Source organism: Zonotrichia albicollis, chromosome 4, assembly GCF_047830755.1.
Source record: "Zonotrichia albicollis isolate bZonAlb1 chromosome 4, bZonAlb1.hap1, whole genome shotgun sequence".
Lineage (NCBI taxonomy): Eukaryota > Metazoa > Chordata > Aves > Passeriformes > Passerellidae > Zonotrichia > Zonotrichia albicollis.
Window position 1 is genome coordinate 72,404,099 of NC_133822.1, and position 23,348 is coordinate 72,427,446.

The 23,348-nt window shown below is 41.6% G+C and overlaps 1 long non-coding RNA gene across 1 annotated transcript in view; it reads left to right on the forward strand.

The window, feature by feature from the left end:
- Window positions 1–23,348, forward strand: part of LOC113458598 (uncharacterized) — a 127,053-nt gene that overhangs the window by 14,161 nt on the left and 89,544 nt on the right. Inside the window, exons 4-6 of the long non-coding RNA XR_012580145.1 lie at window positions 1,814–2,521; window positions 3,056–6,190; window positions 22,593–22,692. This is a non-coding gene — a long non-coding RNA (uncharacterized LOC113458598). The remainder of the gene's footprint in view (window positions 1–1,813; window positions 2,522–3,055; window positions 6,191–22,592; window positions 22,693–23,348) is intronic.

The window sequence follows — 23,348 nt, forward strand, 5'->3', positions numbered from 1 at the left end:
AGGTGTTGAGCACAGGAGAAATGCAAATGTGCTGAGCTATTGAGGTGGGTAAGAACTGCTGTCTCTGAGTGCTCCAGACATCTCTGAAAACAGGGCTTAGCTTTCCATGTCACTTCTGTGCTCTGAAAATGTGCTGTGCTTTTTAAAAGAGCTTTTGGAGAAGTCATAGCTGAGTATTGCACGAGCTACTTTAAGATGCAAACTCTTGGGAAGCTCAGATATTCTGTCTAAGATAACAAGGAAAATACCAGATGTGTTAGTTTTTCATGAGATTTACAAGGGATAAAATTAATATACTGTAAAGATAAAAATATTGATAATTTGCTTATTTTCCTAATACAGTAGTACAAGTATGTTATTTGCAGATATCTCAAAGTTTTACAGGTAGGAAATATTCATGTTCAATGTACATATTTTATCAATATGTTTAGCTTTCCAAATGACTTGTGGGACTCTGGATAATTTTATCCAGTCAACTTCAGTGAAAATAGTATTAGAAAATTCTCTTTCCTTAACAGAAAGGAAAATCTTTGATGGAGCATGGATCTTAAAGAGAAGAGAGGAGGGGGGAAAATGCTCTCCTCTTGGAGAGTAGGAAAAAACTACAAATGGGAGTATTTGAGTTTTCTTTGAGGGAGGTGGATTCCAAGGAGATGACCTGGAGCTCAGGTGCCTCAGGAGAGCTGTCCAAGCCTTGTAGGTGCCTGCCCTGCCCGTGGGCATAAAATCAGAATTGAAAAAATCAATCCATTAAAATCAAACCCCCTCTGAGCTGTTCTTGCAGGCTGCTGCTGTGAGGCCAAGTCCCTGGCTGGGTCTCTGGTGGGCTGTGCTGTGCCACTGACACAGCTGGGAGGAAGCACAAGGACCAACCAGCTCTGCAGGTGAACCTGCTGCTGTTTGGAACAGTGATATTTCTGATATTTCTGCCTTGCCTCTGGAAAAATCCCCTCTGTGGAGGCTGTGGGAGCTGGAGTGTTGCCCAGGGGTGAGCAAGGAAAGGTTTGGATGCAGGGGGGGAGTGGCAAAGCCTTCAGGTGGTGCTGCCTGTGAGTTTTTTCTGCAGGACAATGACAAAGGAAGTGGGAAGAGACCAAGAGCAGAAGAGAAACAGAAATCATGCGTGTGAGAAAGCTGTGGCTGAAGGCCAGGCTGCTGTTTGTGAAGGACAGTAGCATATAAAGACAAAATGTGTGATAAAATCACTGACTTAAGGGAAGCCAGGGACCAGGAGGGCCCTGTGGTCAAATAGATGTTACCAAAATGTACCAAAATGAGCTATGGCAAAGACTCATGTGGCATTGCACAACCTTCCAAAGAAGAATTGACCAAAGTTTCAGCCTGGCAGAGCGCAAATTGCATAAATTTCTCCTGTAAGAATCCCTGCACAGACATCAGAGCAGCCATCAAGCAGAAGGGAGAGGAAACCATTTGTACACTCTCAGGTTTTCTTTAGAAACTTCTACCATAATCCACGGAGGGACATTGTGCTATTTTTCTTGGCACATGACACTGCACAAAGGTCTGAGGCTACTCCTAATTATCTGCTTTAACAACCCCTCCATTGTCTGCATCCAGATGAAATGCATTCTCTCACCTCCAGTAAATGGCATTGTTACTGACTTCATGGTGAGGAAACTCACAGATATACCCTGAGTCGTTAGGTGGTTTGATAAGGAGATACTGGAATAATCGCATGTGGTTGGGGAATATCTTTGATGTGACAGCTCAGTCAGGAACAAGTAAACACAAGGGAACCATCTAATAAAAGAGGGAGTTGGTCATCTTGATTTTTTCTTCTATTTTTTTCCAGAGGAGAGCCCTACAAATGAATTCAGTGAGAAATCAGAATCTGAACTCTAGAAGACAAAGACAGAATAAAATGACTCAATTTCCATATCTTGGCAGTCACATCCTCATGAAAACGTCAGAGGCTGGCTAAGGCAGGGCTGGATTTGGCAGCTTAAGATTTGTTTTTGGGAAATCTGCACTTTAAAGTGAATCACTGAGTCGTCAGTATTCCATTTTAATAAATGCATTTGAAAGTTTTAGGACTTTTAAAAGAGCAGAAGGAGATCTAAAAACTGCAAATTGTCACAATAAATTTCTAAGAAATGCAGAGATTCAGCAGCTGTCAGCAGCCCCTTAGGTTGGAAGGAATGTTTAGGAGAAGAGGTTGGAAAACTGTTGAGAACGAGTGTCTACTTTTAAAGTCTTAAGTAATTGAGTAATGGCCAAATAATACAAGAGAGACCAAGGAACCTAGAAGGCATCCAGAGGTACTAATCAGAAAGTGGAAGACATGTTCTCTGAGACACTAGAAAAAAGGCTCAATATGGAGAAACTTGGTGAACACTTCTTTATGAACAGTGATATCTAACACACTGAATTGTAAAGTTGGCAAACACACAGTTATCTACATTTACAGAGATTCTCGGTATGTCTTTTAAAATATATCCACAATGAGAACTAAATTCTATTCCAGGCATCTCTGATATCCTGGGAACTGAAGATTAAATGTGTAAGTAGAAGCTTTTTTTCTCTGTGGTTTAAATAAACCACCTGTTCCATGTATAGAACAATGCTGCTCAGCTGTGAACATTCTCAGTGACCTGCTGAGAGACAAGGATGAAATTTTGCTAGAAAATTTTGTGGATTCTGAAGAGAACCTTTAAAATAACTTCAGTTTGCTGGTTAAGGATCCTCACTTGAACCAGCGAGGGCCCAGCTCTCTTTAACTGAGTGATGAGCGCAGGCAAATGATGCTCATCTTCCATCTGTGACAATGACAGCTTAAAAAATTGTGTATTAAAGTTGTGGGTGGCTTCTGCCAGGTATGGGAAGAGACTGAAAGGTCATTGCAAGAACAGGCTCATTTCCTGCTGCAAGGAATGAGCTCTGGTCTGGCTGGTACACAGACAGCACCTTCCTTCCTGTGGCACTTTCCTCTAGAGCAAATCAGTCTCAGTGCTGCTCCAGAGCTCTGGGGTTTTAGTTTTTATTCGGATTGTTTGCCTCTACGTCTATTTTTGTATATGTTTTTTTTTTTTGGCAGAATGTGAGGTACAAAGAGCTCCCAAACAAGTGCAAGGTGTCTGGGAAATAGAGCCAGCTGTGAAGATTGGACTGGATGTTACTCCTTAGATCTGCCACCAAACCTGGACCAAGAAGGATAAGGAATGCTGAATTTAATACCTTGCACTTCATTTACGTGTCTGGAGATGCCCAGAAATAAACCAGCAAGGCAGTGCAGAACTGGGACAGAAGGGCTTTAGGACTGTGGAGAGCTGACCTCAGGCTGGTGGTCCCAGCACATCACAAAAACAATTATGTCTCTCCTGCTTGTGAATGCACTTTTTGGCTTTCCTTTTGCCAGAATTTTCTCTCCCTGCAGCGCAGCTTCCAGAAAAGAGCCCAGAGGTTGCAGCAAGAGCAGCACAGGAGCTCACCCCATATTTACTCAGGCAGCTTCTTGTGTTTCTGGTCCTGGCTGAACTTCCATCACCTCTCACAGCCCCAAAGCCAGCTATGCCCACTGCCTTCAGAGAGAACAGCTCTTCACCTTTAAAATGGTGCATCAAATCTCCTCACACAGCTCTGTTTCTCCAGCCCCAGCTATCTGACAGAATGGAGAAAAACCTCAAACTCCAGCAGAACAACATCCGGCCCCAGCTGCAACATTCTCATCTTCTCCTGGCTTCTACGGGGAAGTTTAAAATTTTCCAGAATTTAGTGAAGTACATGGCAGAAATCTTAGGCATTCTCTAGAAGGTTGTCCAAGAAAAACAAGAAAACTCTTGGAAATATTGTGCTTGTCAACACAAGCAGTGTAGCCATGCCCATCTGGCATACACCTGTATAGACCTTGACCATGTCCAAGAAAAGCAGAAGGAAGACATCAAGCTCCTGCAAAAGCTTTTTTTAACATGGTTTTTTGCTCCTGTCCCTGACTGCAGGGCTTGAGGGAACCAAGTAGGTCCACCCTTGATGCTCCCTGTGGGGAAGAGACATCCTTGAGGCATGTGGTATCAGAGTGCTCATCCTGCACTTTAAAAAATGTTGGAGGTCGATGAGGTGCTAATGTTTTCATAAGAAAATTTACCTGTGTAGCTCCTGGAAGGCTGCTGAACTCCCTACAGTTCCAACAAATCATCTCCCTGCCTATTTGTCTCTGGGTTACACTAAACACAGCTGGCATTCCAGCACAGGCAATGCCTTTTCATGATGCCATCCTGAGTTTAGCATTTAGGAATCCTCTGAGTGATCAATGTAACAATTGAGGACATCTGTCTGAGGCTGTTTTATCAGTGATGTGTGTGATGCCTTCTGCAGCATAACATGCTCTCAGGCAAGTTCTGCAGGGCTCCTGTGTCAGGATTCCTCAGAAACCAAACCAGAACAACAGGAAACTTGTGACAAGGAGCATATTTTAGTGTGGTGCTAAACACATCACCAGCCACCAAGACTCACAGATTTAACGTGGCAGAAGCACAAAAGGCACCCTGTGCTTGGGATGAGGCTTCCCACAGGTAGCAGGCTTTGCTGACAGCACTAGGATAGTTTTGCACTATTTTTCCATTCCACTGTGCTTGAGATCTGAGGAAGATTTCACCTTCATTTTTGTGAAGTTCTGTCAGGCCTATTGATCTTTGCTTTTATAAAGGTCAGATAAATCCGCACAGCTTAGTCCTGCAAGCGCTTTGGCTGTTTTCCCTCTCTCTTTTTCTGCTTTCTATTTAAGATTCTCTTCACAGGAGGAAGTTAGTCACCATCTGTGCTTGGGCCTTTGATGGAGGCTCTTTTAAAGTGCAGAGATTTGCCTTTCATCCCTGGTGCTTCCAAAGGAGCCCAGGGACTGCAGGCACACCCTCGGCTGCCAGCGTTTGACGTCGTTTGTGCTCTCACATTTTGGGTGATGATGTCAGTCCTGTTCCCCACATCCCATCCTCGTGTACCTGAGAGATGTGAAGTGCCTGCCTTGCTGTTCCAACCCCATCAGCTCACCTCCTTCAGTGACTCAGTGCTCGAGAGGCAAAGCTCATCTGAACAGCCTTCTAATTCAGGATCCCTGAGCCACTCACGGAGCCTTGCTCACACACAAGTGTCTCTCAAAATCCTGAGCCCTTCTTTGGCTGCTCTGTGCAGTTTTCTGCTCCCTACCTCATGGATTAATTAGTCATGCAGGTGGATAATAGCACATAAATGCAAGTAACTAATAAACAAGAACTGAGAAGACAGCCCTTCACTGTGCCTGCATCCCTTCTGCATTCTGCCCCAAGATATCTCTGTACCTCTGCATGCTTCTCTTAATTGGCAGGAATTTTTCAGGCACACTTAAAGACTGAGTCATCAAGGATCTTTGAGGATTCCCTGTAACACAGCCACTTGAAATAGAAGAGATGTGACCCCGTGTGCTGTGTGGGAGATGGCTTCCTTTTCTTTTGTACATCATAATTGTTGTACATATTGAATTCTCAGAATCCTGAGGAGGCAAGGCTGGAATTTCTCTATTATGAGACAGATAGTTCTGGTATTTTGCTCTGCTGGCAATTGCAAACTAATTGGTGGCTTCACATACCTTACCAAATAATGTTTTCCAGAACAATGAGAAAATCTTGTACCTGGTCTCTTGGCTCTCATTTTATAGCAAATTAGTTGTTGCTGGACTGAAGGTCTGATAAGAGCTCTGTACTGTTCCAGAATTATGGAATGAATCATAGAATCACAGAATGGTTTGGGATGAAAAGGACCTAGAAGATGATTCAGTTCCATCCCCTGCCATGGCAGGGACACCTTCCACCATCCCAGGCTGCTCCAGCCCCAATGTCCAACCTGGCCTTGGGCACTCCAGGGATCCAGGGGCAACCACAGCTGCTCTGGGTACCTGAGCCAGGGCCTCACAGGAAGGAATTTCTCCCTCATAACCAATCTAAATCCACTCCTTGCCAGTTTAACTGTTCCCCCTTGTCCCACCACCACATCTCCTGGCAAAAACTCCCTCCCATCTTGCTCACTCCATGCAAGACTGTCAATATAATCATGATTGGCATTCTCTGATGACCAACAGAAGTAATGATAAGATCTGGGGAAATATTTGAAACCACTCATGGATTTAAAAGGGATGAGATAAAGGGTTTCCATCCTTCATGAAAAATGTGCCTTAACTGCTGTTACCAGTTACTGAGCTAAGGTAAGGGGTTTAGAGACCTTAATTTTATATATCTCTGACAGTTTTGAAGAAAGATGACACAGGAACCTTGTATGGCCAATTCACAAAAGGTATTTTTCTAGAGAAAAAGGAAACTATGGTGGAAGACACAAAAATTTGAGTATCTGAAAAAGGTAAAATACATGGATTTCATCAATGGCAAAAATTAAACACAAAGGGAGGATTGGGCAAATTACTTGGACTTGGGAAATCTTTAGGACAGAGGCTGTTTTTATTGTTCTTTTCTGTGTCTCTTAGAGCAGCTCTTCAGTTCTCCCATACTGCAAATAAAATAATAGTAGCTGCAAACAAAAAGAGCTCTGGCAGACTGTCACTGCAGATAAGAGCACGTAGGGATAATGTAATCCCAGTGGTCAAATAGGTAAATATCAAAACTGATTTACTGTAAGCAATGCAGGCATGGAGTTTGGAACAAATGATTTGCTACTTGAAGGGAACAAATGATTTGCTACTTGAAGGCAGAGAGTGAAGTCTTCTGTGTTGGTGGGATGTGGGTGGGCAGGTTGATTCAGAGGATTGGTTTTCCTCTCTTGGTGTTGAGAGGTAAGTGGAAGGGGTTTGATGGGTGAGTAAAATAATTTTCTGTAAGAATCTTATAGCTGCAGTAGATGCAAGATGTCATGGAGGAAAATGTACCTCCCATCCTGTAGAGAAATTCCTGCCTGAGGGGATTTTTTAGCTGTCCTCATAATTTTTGCCCTTTCACACATGAGCTGTTCCCTCAGTGTGTGTTGGTGCTGAAAGTCAGGGCTGCACTATATGGTACACCCCAGTATGAGCAAGGTGGGTTTGCACTTTAAAAAATTAACCTGCTTTGCACATAAATCTGCTAATCTGTTAATGGCATAGAGATTCAGGAACAGGGAAAATGCAATGGTAGTTAAAGTTCTGATTAATTCAAGAAACTGTCTGAGTTTTGGTAGATCCACACAATCTAGGGCAGGGTCAATTTTTAAAGCTCATCTGTGGAAAGTGGAAAATTGAAGCACTTGCTGGGATCCAGTTGTTCTCTTTATGGGTTCCTCTGCAAGTGCTTCGCTGTGTGAATGTGTTTCCATCACCAGCCTCAGAAATAACCCTGTCACTCCTTGCTGCCCTGGCTAGGAAGGACTGGGGCTGTGACAGGCAGCAGTGCCAGTGCTTGAGTGCTGATTAGCAGAAAAGCTCAAGAGCTAAAAGAGATTATTTGTTAGAGATGGTTTTGCTTTTCATTCTAGGGGCATCCACAGCTTTGAGCAGGAGCTGTTGGAGCGCCAGACTCCTTGGGAATGCTCCAGCCAGGAGTGCTGCTGTCTGCAGAACGTGAGGGGCTTGCCCCTGATTTGGAGACAGCAGAGAAGCAGCAGGAGTTGTGACCAGTGCTTTCTTTTCCTTGGCTCCTGCTGGGCCCAGTTAAGTTATTAGCACTTTCTTCAGAGGAATGAGACTCCTGCAAGGTTCCCTCCGTGCCCTGCTTTCAGTCCCCAGCCCTGGCCTGGGATTAGTGGTTTGCTTTCACACTGCTTGCACACTGGAGTTGTTACAGCTGTGATTCTGTTGGCCCTGGCAGCCAGGGCAGAGCTATTCTTCACAGCTGAAACGAACAGAGATCCTTTAAAAAACTTGGGAGAGATCTCTGAGGTCAGCTCTGAGTAGTTGTTTGTCCTGACTGTGAAAATAACTCGATTGTAAAAAACATTTATGACACTTTCAACTCTATCAGGCAGTGTGTGTTGTCGAGATTATTTTGAAAGATAGAGGATAGACTGGGGATAGAAATGTGCTTATTTTTCAAACAAGCTGAGATTAGAGCAAGCATTTACAGTTTTGCAAATCAAAGGAGGCTGGGACTTGCATCTTTGGAGACCCTGAAGGGCAGCTCTGTCAGCCGGAGAGGAGATTTGCTGGATCAGACAACACAGCCCCACTCTGAGTCCTCATCCCGTGGTGACAGGATCCTGCTGTGCTGAGCTGCCTTAGGTGTGTGCCGTGGATTGCTGTCCCTGGGAGCAGCACAGCCTTCCTGCCCTGTCCCTGTGCAGGACACAGCCCTGCCTGTGCCCCTGGCATGGAGCTCTGCACAGCCACTGCTTGCAGCTGCTTGGCTTGGGTTTATTATGAAATGGCAGCTCTATTTCCTCCTGTGCCCCTCATCCCTCCCTTTTTGCCTTTGGAAAGCGGGTTTATTTTGAAATGGCAGCTCTATTTCCTCCTGTGCCCCTCATCCCTCCCTTTTTGCCTTTGGAGGATGGACTCCCAGACTGAGTCACAGCCTTGCTGCAGACTTTGAGCAGCACAGCCTTGACCAGACCCTTTTTTAGGGAAGGAAGAGGAGAAAAAAACAACCATCAACAACCACTGTTGATTCTGGCTTTGATAGTGTAAATACCACTGTGCTGCAAAATGAAAAACTAAACATGCAGCCTAGATAGCTGACTTTGAAATGTGTGCTAGTGGTAACTGAGTTTATGGGAGTTTTTTTTTCTATTTCCTTTTTTCCCCCCCTTTGAGTGTGATTCAATTAAAGAACCTTTTTGACCAAATTTGGAGAGAATTGGGTTAAGGCTTTTGAAGAATGCCTTTCTGCTCCAGCTCTCAGTGAAATCCATCCAAATACACAAAACAGAAAGGTTGTTGATATAGTTTCTTTGGAAGCTGGGCTGTATTTTCTCCCCAGTTCAGGCTGTCTCCTTGAAACTTGATTTCTGCTTGTTGCTCTTCTCACCGAACCTGAATCCAGAATAACAAATATTATTATTAAAAAAAAAAAAGAAAGAAGAATTTCAGAGTCTGTTTTCAGTTCCCTTCTGTGGCTCCCAGAAAAGCACTCTGCCAAGATTTCCAGTGAGCACTGTGTGCCTGGACAGCTGCAGAGCAGGCTGGGGCAGGAGAGTCCTGTTACAGAACTGTTCAGGAGCCTTCTGTGGGCTCAGGAACTGTGGAAATGGATCCCAGTTTGGCTGTGCCAAGCTCCAAGTCCCTCAACAAGCTGCATGATTTCCTTCCAAAGTTAATATCGAGTTTAAACAACTATTCCTCAGGTTCTGCCTTATTTTTTTGCCGCTGTGGCTTAGAAGTTTGTCACTCCTTTTCATGTCTTTGGTGGCAACACCATCCCATTCTCTTATACCTCTTTCTGCCTTTTATGGAAAAATCCTTCAGCTGCAATAAGCTGGGCCTTTTTCCTTTCCTCTTGCTATTCTTGTAAGCCTCTTCAGAGACATTTCAAGCATCATTGCTAAAAAGTTCAATAAACCAGAACAATAGTGGCCTTCCTTCTGTGCTTCCCTCTTGCCAGTTGTGCTCGGGGCTGCCAAGATGAGTCTTGAAAGCCAGCCCTGAATCTCACCAATCTCTCCATCTGACATTTTGTTCCAGACAGTGTGTTGTGGTTTGGGACTATATATTGTGTGTCTCCTTGACTTCGTGGCTAATTGCATGTCATAAACATTATTAGTAGAATAGTTTTGACAGCATTCCATGGGAACACTCTGCTGGCTCCCCATTATGGCTTCACATAACATAAGAAATCATTTGCTAGAGATTACTGATCTGGATACTCTTTTAAAATTTTTGTTCTGTGCTTCTTCACCTATTTTTTTTTAATTAATTTGATTGTTTTAGAGATTGGCGAAGTTTAGACTCAGTAAATTTTTTTAATACTAAAGGATTTCCTATATTTTTTCTCCTTTTGCCTTGTCTTCAAGGTGGTGGTATCTTCTGCCTGATCTGCGTTTCTATTTCAAGGGTTCTTTGTTTGAATGTTTTTCCCCCAAGTTCAGATTTAATTTGTCTTAAATTTAGCTTTTTAAACTTACATGAGTGTGGATGGGTTTTTGGAGGGTTGGAGTTTTTCATTGGACCTGTTGTAGATGTATGTGCCCCACACAGAGCAGTAGAGGAGTTTTTCCCATTTTCCATTAACAAGTCTGTTCCTGGGGAACAACCACCTCCTCATGATGATAAATCCCAGTCTAATAAAAAAACATTACCCTGTTAGAGCATCTCTTTAAGCATCCTTGGCTGCTGTGGGAGTCCCCAGGTTAGGATTTGCAGGTGAAATGTGGATTAGGTTGCTTCCAATGCAGTCTAGAATGGATTAGAGCAATAAAATATAGATTTGCTTCCTGCCAACAGTTCAAATTCTAAATCAATTTATTTTCCATCCACTCATGCCGAATAGAAGTTGTGAACAGCAAAGCAAAGGAGTTTTAAGAGCTGTTAGTAAAAGGCTAAAGAGTCTTTGTCTGAGCACAAAAAACCTTAATAAACTCACTGCAGGGAGCAGAAATGACTTTGTGCTTGTGTCACAAGCACAAAATATTGCCAGCATCCCTCTTTCAATCCCAGACAAAATCTGGTACACTGAGAAAGTAACTGAATTTCTTTCAGTAGCACCTGGATTCATTTTTAGGTGAATAAATTGTGTTGAATTTTCCAAAGTTTTGTATTGATGTCCAGATACAGCTAGTTGTGTCTAATCATCCAGGTTTAAAGATGCTAATTGTAGTTGCTGATCCATATGTGACTTTTTTTGCCTGTAAAATCACAGTTATGCGTTCTATCCCCAAAAATTTCTCTTGAGAAACTTCAGAGTGTAACCTGGGTGGGATAAAATCTAAAAGGTGCTAACAGGATGGAGCCCTAACATTTGCTGGCATCTCTAAACAGCTGATACTTTATTTATGATACAAAATATGTGTTTGGGGTTTTTTAAACCTTGGCACTGTCAGAATGCAACATCAGAAAAGTTAGTTATGGTACAGTTTATTTTCAGTGATTGTTGTGATGCTATAAAATGATGTAACTCCTATAGCCACTGTCACAAGAGGGTTACCTTGGGCTGGATAGCACTGAATTTATTTTAAATTTTAAGTCTTGCTCAGCCTTATCTGGTTGTGCCAAAAAGCTTTGAAACTTTATATCCTTCCATGCATAAGAAGCAAAATGCTGTTCTTGTGCTCTATTTATTGCTGCCTGCTGCAATGGAAAAGGTAGGAAGCAAAAATAAAAAAGGTGCTGTAATAAAACTAATGTTCACCTATACCAGCATAGTATTTTTGAGAATGAGAGGAAAATCTTTAGAGATGGGTTAACATTTATTCAATATGTTGTTAAAGGGGGTTTGGGTTTTGTTTATCAAGGCTGAGTTCTCCAAAGCCCTTATTTGTGGGAAGAGGAATGTATTCAGAGAAAAAAGCTCAGCTGAAAAAACACGGGGCTGTTTGAATGAAGGAGAGCTGGGAGGCTGTCAGCAGCCTTGTTACTGCTCCTGGCACGGCTGCCTGCTGTGATCCCGCACTGAAAAGCACATCTTCTGGAATTTTAGGTGGCATCTGCAGAAAATGCCCCAAGGCACAATGGACGAGATGCCCAGAACTAATTATCTGCCACACAGGGGGAAATTTGCAGCAGTTCCATTTTGAGTGAGTAATTCCAATTACTTGGGGACGTTTTTAAAGCACTGGCACATTTGATAGAAGGAGGGGGGAAACCCAAGCACAGCTTGTCAATGGAATCTGTTGATGCTGGCATTCAGTGGTGTAGATATTAACAGTGGGATAATACTTGTAATTCATTTAGCTTGAAAAACAAAAGCAGCCAGAGTAAGGCCAAGGCTCACAAAAAATGAGTCCCCAAAGATAAGTTGATATTTATTTACTTAATAAGGACAATTGCTTTTTAAAAGTGTCAAGTACTCAGCAGCTGCTATTATTACCAGCAGAACTGGTAGCAAAGGAAATAACTGAGAATGGTGCCATAATCATTAGGCTGGTTTTGTTCAAGGTAATCTGTGCCTGTGGTCAGAAGCAAGCCAAGTATTTAGGCTGTGGGTTCTGGCCCAAATGAGCCTTCTCTGATCTAAAATAACACAAAACCCCAGAACTGTGTGTTACAGACAGGAGGGGAACATGGGCAGGAGGAGTCAGCTTGAGGAGGTGAACATTTCTCTGGTGGATTGGTGTGGCAGATATCTTTTATGAAAAATCCTTTCCTTCGGATTTTTCCTCCTGAGAAGCTGGCAGGCCTCAGGAACAAAATGCAAACAATGGTTATCTGCTGCTGTGGAATGCAACAGGTGCATCTGCGATTGGTCTCATGTGGATGTTTTTAATTAATGGCCAATCACAGTCAGCTGGCTCGGACAGAGAGTCCAAGCCACAAACCTTTGCTATCATTCCTTACTATTCTGTTTTTAGCTAGCCTTCTGAGGAAATCTTTTCTTCTATTCTTTTAGTATAGTTTTAATGTAATATATATCATAAAATAATAAATCAAGCCTTCTGAAACACGGAGTCAGAGCCTCATATTTTCCCTCGACCTAAGATCCCTATGAACACCATCACAGGCTGGGGGGTTGTGCCTGAGCTGCCCCCACCCCACAGGCAGCAGGGACAGCAAACCTGGCTGGAAAAGGTCACCTGGCAGGAGGGGGGACACAGGAGGGGACCCTGAGGCTCCCCTGAGCCTTTGGAGGAGGTGTGGTGGTGTTTGTAGGGGTCCCAGGATGAGGGAAGAGATGAGAATCCTGACTCCATGTTTCAGAAGGCTGATTTATTATTTTATGGTGTATATTATATTAAAAGAAAATTATATATTATAACTATACTGAAAGAATAGAAGAAAGGATTTCATCAGAAGGCAGGAAAGGAAAAGGAAATCTTGTGACTGACCAGAGAGTCTGAGACAGCCAGACTGTGATTGGCCATTAATTAAAAACAACCACATGAAACCAATCAAAGATGCACCTGTTGCATTCCACAGCAGCAGATAATCATAATTTTTATTTTTCTCTGAGGCTTCTTAGGAGAAAAATCCTAGCAAAAGTATTTTTCAGCAAATCTGTCCGTGACAGAGGAGGCAGGAGATGGGGACAGCTTGGACACCCATGGCCAGTTTGGTTTGAGCTCAAAGGGCAGGCTTGCTGTGAGGGCCCTGAATTAGTTTCAGATGACATCATACTCGATGAGTGATTATATTTAGAATGTGTGGTAATATGTTCTGAGACCTTCCATATGTTAATTATGCATGCTTCAATATATGGCTACAGGAAGCTTGTGAAATCAAAGCAACATTGCAGGTAGGGAAAATATTTTCTCTAGGTGAACTTTAAACACAGTTCTGCAAAAAGGTTTTACATGCCACAACCAAATTTATTTCTATTTTAAAGTTGGTTGTTTTTAATGGATGAAAGTCTTGCATCTTTAAGATTTAAATATTCAGGCTTAGTTGATATTTTGGGACAAGAAAGTATTTGGTCCATATTTATCAAAAGTAGTGGTTTTGTTGAAAAGTAGAGAGCAAACATTTCTAATGTATTAAATTATGGAATGAGTTTAAAGACTCAAAGAGCTCTGTGGAGTTTGTCAGCCAATGTTGAAAATTTTGCCTCTGAAATACCACAGCAGCTTAGTAGATGTGGATGAGCTGTTAAAAAAATCACAAACAGCCCTGCCCCTCCCAAACAACAAAAAAAACTTTTGTAAACTTGCATTTTCAGTGTAGGTATCTTCCTATCCTTCTGCCCATCTCAGCTCCATAACACCAAATACTTGAAATTATGAATGCTCATTGTGATAAGCAACTTTGTGTAGATGATTGGCTTGGACCCTTGAACTTAGGCAAAAGAAAGACTAAATTAATTAAAAGCACATTATTAACTTAGGCTGGGCTGGAACTGGGGTAGACTACCTTTAGGACTTTGCTTTAAAAATCTTTGTGAGTTTAATTCACATGGATTTCAGCTGAGCATCTCCGGGACCAACTAACCTGCAAATCTTTTTTTTTTTTTTTTTTTTGTCTTTATTATAAAGTCATTGTCTTTCACAGAAGGTAAGGTGAAAAATTGTCTTTTCTGAAAAACCTGAACAGGTTTGCCTGTGGACTAAATAATTTGTTTTGAAAACAGTGCAGAAGGAAACTGTTGGAAGTTGTAGATCAGTTTTCTTTTGTTCCCAGTCCTCCTGGACAGATTTCGTAATAAAAATTGCGAAATTTTTGCATAGTTAGATATAATCTGTTTGAGGAGCCCAGTTCAGACAGTGTGAACAGCAGTAAGGTCCTGAACTACAACATGTTATCAAAAGAGATTTCCAATTTGGGATGCAATATGTATTTTTCTGTAGCAAGTCTACACTTCTTTCTCTACTACTCCTCCCCAGCATTTATTGGAAGGCTGAAACTTCAGCTGAAAAAGTTTTTTAGCAGAAAATATTTGACTGAATAACTTAACACTTTTTGTTTTAGAAAAATGCTTTCTACAAATCTGTATAAAGCTGTGATTTAGTGCTGCTCACATGGCAAGGTGCCAGGGCTGAAAGATGTTTTGGGGAAGAATTTCTCTTTTTTGGTTCTTGATTAAGCATCTCCTCTCCCCCAGATAATTTCTGTGTATATGTGAGACTGCACTACTCCTCTGGCTGCAGGCAGGAGTACAAATTCTCCTTGGAATATTTTATTGAAGTTGTTTTGTAGTAAAATCCAGTGTGGCACTGTCCCACCATTTGTATTTGAAATGTGAAGCTGCACCTTTACATTTCACCCCCAGCACTGCCTTCTTTTCACCTTTCAAATATCTGCTGATATCTGACTCTCAAATATCTGACATTTATTTCACTGCCATGGTGATACAAAAGCCCTGTGGCAGCCCTTGCTGGCATTGGAAGATTTGGGACTGTTTGTTCTGAGATGGCAAATGAAGAAATGCAAGAAAGCAATTCCATCAATCTCACATTTTTGTGCTTTGCTGGTTTTGAAAAAGAGAATTTTTTTTTTCTTTGCTCCCCATGGATAAGGCACAGAACAAAACTCTTCCATAACTTTTCCAAACCAGATCACAGAAATGCTCTGGAGTGGGCTCTGGTCAGGCAGGAGGGTTTGTTGTTGTTTCTTTGTTGAATGTCCCTCCAAGTCCTCTTTGGTGTGAAACAGTGGAAAAGGCTGAATACAAACATCAAGGGGGTGAGAAACCCAAAGAGAAATTTTTGCTGGTAGTAGGAAAAGTGAAAAGGGCGTTATAGAGGCAATGCACACAGTAAAGAGCAAAAGCTTTGTCTAAAATAGACATGAGGGGTGTTTGGTTAAGGCAGGTGGCTTTGCACCAGGTGCTGGTAACAAAACCTGCAAAAGAAGAAGGGAGAATCAGTTGGGATAATGCTGGAATAACCTCAGCTGGACACCATCACTGGGGCTGACTGTCAGAGAGCAGCAGCTGGGAATTGTTATGTGAAATTCAGCTTCCCACATTAAAGAGAGAGTGGTGCAGAGTCCAACAAAAACCAATGCAAAAAAAAACCAATTAATGATGGTTTAGGTTTAGTTTTGGTGGGGTATTGATGGCCCAGAAAAAAGCCAGGCATAGAAATCAACATTGAAAAATACCTTGGGACAAAATGATTGAGCATATATGCTAGAATTATCATTAAACACATTTTCCTTCATTTTATGACTGCATTGTTGTAGTGCCTGGATAGATTACTTTCTTTACCAATACCACATTTCTTCTCTGCCTATTTTTGTCAGAGCTTTCAAGAGTTTGCCCAGAACTCTGCTTCCCCAGGGGTGCAGTGTGAACTCTTGCTCTGCTTTAAACTCTCCAGTGTTCAGTGCTGCACGTCTGTGCTCAGCTTTGCTTCTGTGTGAAAATAAAGTGGCCAGAGCTGTAGAGATTTGTATATCCTGTAACACTGCTGCAGCTCTGCTCTTTGAGGTGCTGGAAGCTGATTCCTTGCCCTGGGCAAAAGTCTCTTGTTTCTCAGGAGACAGCTTGGGAAGGTTTGATGGTTTTGTTTTTTAACTTTTTGTTGTCTTATAAAAGGAGGGAGTGCTTATGGGAGCAGTGTTTTATAGTTTTGCCAGTCTGAATAAATAGAAAAGCCAAGAGATGACACCTTGGGCACATGTAGAAACACAAAAGCTCTTAAAAATTGAAATGTGTCCTGCTACAGGGCCATCCAATGCTTGTCTAATAATTTTCTTGTCCAGATCACAACACCTTTGAGCCCCTCATGTAATGCAATATATGACTTATCTAACTTATAAAAATACGGTATATACATACAAATAAAAGAAAATAAATAATATATATACAATATATATGTCATGTTGGATAATGAGCTGAAACAGACTCAAAAAATCCCTTTTCCTGTTAGAGAGAGGAACAAAATTCCCTTGATGTCTATGTACAGTGCAGAGGGGAACTCAATGCCCCATTGCTAGTTCACTGCATGACATTTAAAATCAGTATAATTATACCAAAATCAGCAATCAATTCTATATAACAGTGACCTTTTCTTTGCTTCAGAACTATTTTAAATATTCATGGCCAGGACCTTACTGAGAGGAAGCTCTGCAGAGGATGGGGCTCTTCCTTTGTTTGCTGGACAGTGAATTTCTCCAAAGAAGGAGGAAAAATTGGTGCCCCTCAGAGAAAGCCACAAAACCTCACTGCAATGCTCACCTGAGAGCAGAAGAGAACCAAACACTGCAGTCTGTCCCCACCTGCCTGTTATTTGCAATCAGAACTGGATATTTTCAGGTGGAGAAATGGTGGCTGAGGGAGTTTAGTTTAATTTCCTTCCCCCTTGTAGTGCTGGGATAGATTTTACTTTTAGCTTATGAAGCCAAATGGTCTGACTCACTGGTGAGGCACTGAAAAATGACCAAAACTTGGTTTCTGCTTAGGCCCCCAAATGTAGATAATAGCACCAAGGTGCTTTGAGGATTTGGGAAGAAACTTGGCATCACTGCTAGGACAGTGGAGACAGCAGAAGAAGCAGCACATAATGGGTTCTGATAGAGATGGAAATCTTTATCAGATTATCTGAGATCAGTCTTTATCTGATAAAGATGGAAGAACATCTATGGCAAAGTCAGCAGGGAGGACCCTCAGAGCTGCTGCAGTTGTGTTCTGCCTGAAGGGAAAACTCCTGCATTCACTGAACATCCTGGCACTCAAAGGTAAGGATTTTCCTGCAAACAGCATAGGTGCAGCTCCAGCCAGGTAATAAAAATGTTCCTCCAGACCCTGAGTCTAAAAAATGACACAGCTCTGATGCATTAAGCCACTGGATTAGCTGGACAATGCTGTCTTCCTGTTTGTTTCACAGTGGACAGGAATTAAAGATATTAATTAAATTAAGGTTATTAAGGCAATTAAACTGAATAATGCTAAACATTTTTAATGCCCCTCTAAGACCTGTTCTGGCTGGAGGAGCTGCTGTCTTGTCATTCTTGTCTGCTCAGAGCCCTTTGTCTGTGTACCTCAAATTGTGTGTCTGATGCATGCTGAGCAAATAGGATTGTCCCATGGCAGTGCTTCGTGTTATTTTGGGTTTGAAACTCCTGTTATTTGGGGTTTTAGAAAACTTGAAACTCTCCACTTTGGGCTGGCTTTGTGTTGCTTGGTGTTGATGTTCAGTTTCAAAAAGAGGTTTGGCTAAAGGAGACAGTGCATAGCTGAGTGCAGAGTCACAGATGTGCACAGTTGGGCACAATCTGAGGCTTTCCCAAATGTGCTTTCATTCTTTTCCCCAGTTCATGTGTCCAAATGCTTCTTGAGAGAAGTCTAGCACCAAACATAAGAGGAAATATTTTCCCCTTTCAAGTTTGAGTCTCTAAATGTCACTGCTCTCCCTGAGGTCAGCACAAGGTTTTTATTTCCTTGTTCTAAGCAGGATAGAAATTTGCCAGTCTCCTTTTTTTTCCCCCCATCTTCACAGGATTTATCCATGTGCAATCACTGCTGATTGGATTCTCCCTTTTCAGGCACCCAGCTGTGCTGCCTGAATGCTCACCCCAGCCTGCTTGCCAATTTTAAATGCTTTACAGGGTCATGTTTTTATCCAAGCCAATCTGAATTGCACATCACTTCAAATGTTCCACTTCAAAACAGCAGCAACAAAAAACCCACACCAAAAACCCACACCATAAAAATCCCCCAAAATGTAAATCCACCCTGTTCCCCAAGTTCTCAATCTCTGGGATATCCCCCTGTAGAATGAGATATCTGTCATGAGGAGAGATGCATCTGAACAGGGATCAAATTTGGCCTCTGCTGAGAATTTCAGGTGTTGGGTTGCACTTTTTCTCCTGGAATATCTCACCTTTTCTGACATGGCAGAACTCTTTTTTTCAATCTTCACTTTTGGAAGCTGAAGATGCCTTATGGTAACAAATTTCTTCCAACCACCTTCTGCAGAAAATAAAAAAAATGTTTTCTCATAATTTGAGAAAAGTTGCAGAATTCTTTGCCATGTTGAATGCCCCCTTATTCTGCACAGAAGCTTCTTCTGTATTTATATTTTTTCTCAATTGAGTTAAAAGCTGAGGTACTTTCATGAGCCAATCCTTTATGAGCTTGGGGGAATCAGAGTGAATTTTGTGGCTCAAGAGGAGACCCAAGGTATCCACAGGATTTTGGCTACAAACCAGGGAAACTGCAGCAGTCTTAATTCTAATTGCTGTGGCTCAAGTTGCCACATCTCTCTCTTGGAAGATTTTCTTCAAAGTTTTTCTCCCCTTACTGTGTTTGAGTGATGTGTTCTGATTAGGCTACTGAGGCTGCAAGATAACAAATGTATGTTTGCATGAGTTGTCATTGTTGGGTTGGTTTTCCCTTTTGTCTGAAGGCACGTGACATTTTTGTCAAAATCAGCTCTTAAACAGCCTCTGTTAAGAAGGCTTTAGGGTTCATCAAATAATAAAACTGACCTTTGAATAATAACATATGTAAACTTCAATTCAAAGGCCTGCTGGAAAGCTGACAAAAAGTTGTCATGGAAACCACTAACACCTAGATATGAGTGAAAAAGAAGCTTTCATTCAGAGACCACAATTATTTGCAAAAGAATCTGTAAGTTTCTGAAACATTTTTTCTGCTCAGTTGTGATGGTAGGGCTGCTTTTAATTTTCATAAATGTATGTGTGGATTCACAAACAGACACAGATAAGGAATGTTGTGCTTTGTGCTGGGTGAATAAAAAAAGTTCTGGAACATGAAATTGCTGAGAATCAATGAGAGATTAAGGGGAGGATGTTGTTGGCCTCTTGTATTTGATTATAGCTTATCCATTTTTGATAAAATGTGTTTAATTCTTGTTAAACTGAGCACAAGAGAGAAAAATGTGCATATAAAATGAAATTATGGGCAAGATGTGGAGCAGAGAGAAAGTACCTGACAAGCCTGGCTAATCAGGAAATAAAATGGCAGCAGAAATTAAGAAGAAAGGAAGGCTGAGTTTATAGCCTGTGTTTTAGATACTCTTCTTTTGAGTTTGTCTTACTGAAGTAACTCAGCAGTTAATTTAAATGTGTAGTACATATCTAAATATGGTTTTATGCAACATTTTTTTTTTAAATTCAGATTTTTCAGTTATCCAAAGACTGTGCTGGACAATGATAGCTCTGTGTCATTTGGGTAGACTTTTAATAATGTCACCTTCTCTGTCTTTACAGAGCTCTTTCTGATGCCTTGGGAAGGCTGACCTGGAGCAGAGGCTGGGCAGAGTTACAGAATAAAGCAGGGATTTATTCACAGGATCTCCTCCATGGATGCACCTTGGGCAGCACCAGAGCCCAGCCAGGGCTGCACCCAAGATGAACCAAAATGGCCCCAAAATGCACGGCCGGGCACGGGCTCTGTCCCTGGGATCAGTTCTGCTCCATTTGCACCTTGCAGTTCATTGTCCCATCCCAGCTTTAGCCCAGGCAGTCCCACCCTGCTTGTTTTTCTCTCTCCAGCCCACGGGGTTTGTGCTCCTGGGCTGAGATTTGGGTCATTTGTCCTTGGTGCCCGGCTGGAGCAGGAATTGTTTTGTCTCCCTGCTCTGTGCACAGAGCTCAGCATCCCATAATACAAAGCTCAGACCCACACACCTAAAACAGCACAGAATCTGAAAAATATAAAAGTTAAACCTGAGGCATCATTTCAAGGCAGATATTGAAGTGTTACAGTATTTTTTGGAACACTCCAAACTGACATTTCTGCACAGAAGTCATACTATGCTCTCAAAGGCCTATTTCTGCCACTGTCCCTGTCCAGTGCAGAGTTTTAAATGATGCTCTGCTACTTTTCTCACTGACACTGAGCACTTCCAGTGGGGCATTGTTTACTGTTCCATGCTTGCTCTTGGCTAGGGATTGTGATGCCACAACCTCGTGTCTTAATTAAGCAGAGTTCACAGCGCAGAGTTTAGGCTGACACTCTGCTTTCATGTCAGCACTGTGTGACTCAGTAAAAATCCCATTCCAGCAGTGCAAAATCCTAACTGGCAAGATGATCACTCTTGGTTTAGCATGACAGGCCCTGGAGACAGGGCTACTGAATAAAGATGCAGACCCCTAGGTGCATGGTGAGAGCTGCTGTTGACTCATCTTGGTGATTACATGGAAAAGTAGGGTTCCTTCTGCATTCTGAGTTTCCCAGTGAAACCTCAGATTAAGAATGACATAACTGGGCCAGACCCACCCAGGGCTGTGTGTTTTCTGATGGAGACAGCAGTGGCAATAAAAGACAGCAGAGAAGAACCAGGCAAAGTCAAAGGTGGTGCCCTGGGGGTGGAAAAGCTTTGTGCAGCCTGGACAGAAACTCTTTGCTCTTCTTGGCCCTAGGGGGTTTTCAGTCCCTGCAAAGTGATGCCCACCTTCACCTGGGCACGAGTCAAATGCAATTCCTTGTCCTTCTGAAACCTGGATCATGGTTTTTCCTTGAAATGCTGAGGGTCTGCATTAAGCCTGTGGCAGAAATCACTCTTACAAAAGGCTACTTGACTTCTCTGCCTTGTTCTGTTGATGCTGGATAAAACAAATAAAATTTAGTAAGTATTTCAAACAGATAGTTCCCACTCTTCTTTTCACATTAGTGATTATACTCATGTCTATTTAGCTATTAATTGCCTTGCCTTTTGGTGCAATTGCTAACTGAAAATTAATTCATTCCTATTTTTATTAAAGCAAGTGGTGCTGTAGTGACCAGCAACAGACTAAATCCATGGGGGAAGATAATTACAGCTGGAGCCAGAGGGGTTTAGGAGATCAACATAACATTTTTGGTGGAAGAGAATGGTAGTTTAATAAAATATGAAGCAGGATTAATGCTGTAGGTGACCTTAAAATACTGACTAGCAAAGAGTAGAGTGGCAATTGCACATACATGTGTAGCAGTAATGTGTTTGTGTTTAACAGAGATGATCAAAATGTTATAAAAGACCCTAAATATGGATTGCTTGAGTTCATATAATTTAAGGTGAATGTCAGCTTACCCCAGAAGCAAACAAAACTAAGCTATTTCTCCAATTCTGTGAAAAATAAATGAATTGCTTTTGAGAATTGGAATTTGTGATAGCAAATGTCACAGTGTGTAACCATGGTGCTGTAACAGACTCAGCAGCCTCTTGGGTTGGTGTCCTGTTCTTGGAGACTCTCAGCCATGGACTGGTGCTGGGAAATGCAGTTTGCCTCCAGCAGATTTTTCCAGACCTGTGGGGGCAATAAATGACATTTTTCTGCAAGACCTCACTTGTTAACTTTATAAATTCTCATTTTTTTAAATTAACTCCAGCAATCATTTCTCATTTGGTCCGACTGAGATGTGTAACAGGTCCTTGCCATGGCCTTTTGTGCTAACATTTTCAATTAATTCACAACAACACTGAACAAAACTAGTCAGGTAGTGCTGAGATGTGCTTGCATCACCCAGTGCCAACAGCATGGCATTGTAAGGATGGTGTGAGACTGAATTTCCACTCACCTTTTCTTATTGTTGAGCCCTAGGCTATGTGCACTGAAATCTCACTTCCATGAGTCTTGATAGATTTAAAGAAACCCTATTTAATGCATTTTTAATACATGGTGATGTATTTTATGATGGTGTTTGTTTAGTTTTGTTAGAAGTAAATCAATTTTTATTACATGTTTTAACACCAGTGGCACCTAGACTTGTGCTCTCAGGTATTTTATAATAGCTATGTTTTAGTCCTGTAAATGTTTTTATTTCTTGTAGGCATATTGAGTAATCATGTGCTCTAATCCCAAAATGTTTTCCCTAAGTACAGTTTTTTGGTGCTAAACTTGCAGTGCCAGTACAGAAGCCTTTGGTGCTCACTTTGAATGTAGGCTGGGATCTGGCAAGACTTGTCTTAGCTTCTGTGAGAGATTTTTAACCATCCCTCCAGAAAACTCAGCATCCTGCACAGCTGAACTTTGCCTCTACATGAGGAAAATATCAATTTTCTTTATAAGGATATAAATTATAAATATCCATTTTCTTTATAAAGAAATAAACAATAAATATCCATTTTCTTTATAAAGAAACACATAATAAATATCCATTTTCTTTATAAAGAAATAAACAATAAATATCCACTTTCTTTATCTCTTGATGAAGAGACTGGAGGTTGAGGACCTGCTGCAGCAGTGCACTGAAGGACTTGTTCAAGTTCCAGCTGGCAGCAATCCTTTTGAAATCTGAAGATTAAACCAGTGGGGTGAGTACCAGACTCCCATTGACTTCAGTGAGCCAGGATTTAATCTAATTTCCTAATTAAATGGTCCTGTTCTTCAGCAAAAGCATTAGAAAGATAAATGCTCTGTAATTGCTTTGAGTATTTCCAGTGAAATCCATTTGCTTAGGCTAACACATTTCACATTTCAGTGCAATAACTACTTTTGTGGCTTCAAACTGTGCAAGAGATGAATATGAAGGTGAGGTAGTACATTTGTGGACTTTTCTCTCAAGGTAATGATTTTGGACTCCCTTGTTGGGGTGAATAATTTCCTTCATTGGCTCTCTTTCCTGTCTCAGACTGTTGAAACCAAAGGTGGCAAAAGGTATTGAAAACACTTCTGCAAGGTCAGCTCTTAAACTAACATTTTAGTCTTTTATATTCAGGCTTAAATATAATTATATAGAAGATAAAAGCCTGAGGAAGAAAGATCTGTCTGTTGTGAACCATTTTGCTATTATTCCTTTTGATCTAATTGGCCCATAGCAAAGCTCCTCTATATTTTCCATTAAGACGAAGAAAAAGGACTTTATTTTTCTGCTTCGGGGAAAAAAAATATGATTTGGCAGCCTCTATTTAAAGAAATAGTTGTATTTATTTGCAGTTGCATTTCTACTTTCACGCTAGAAAAAATATTT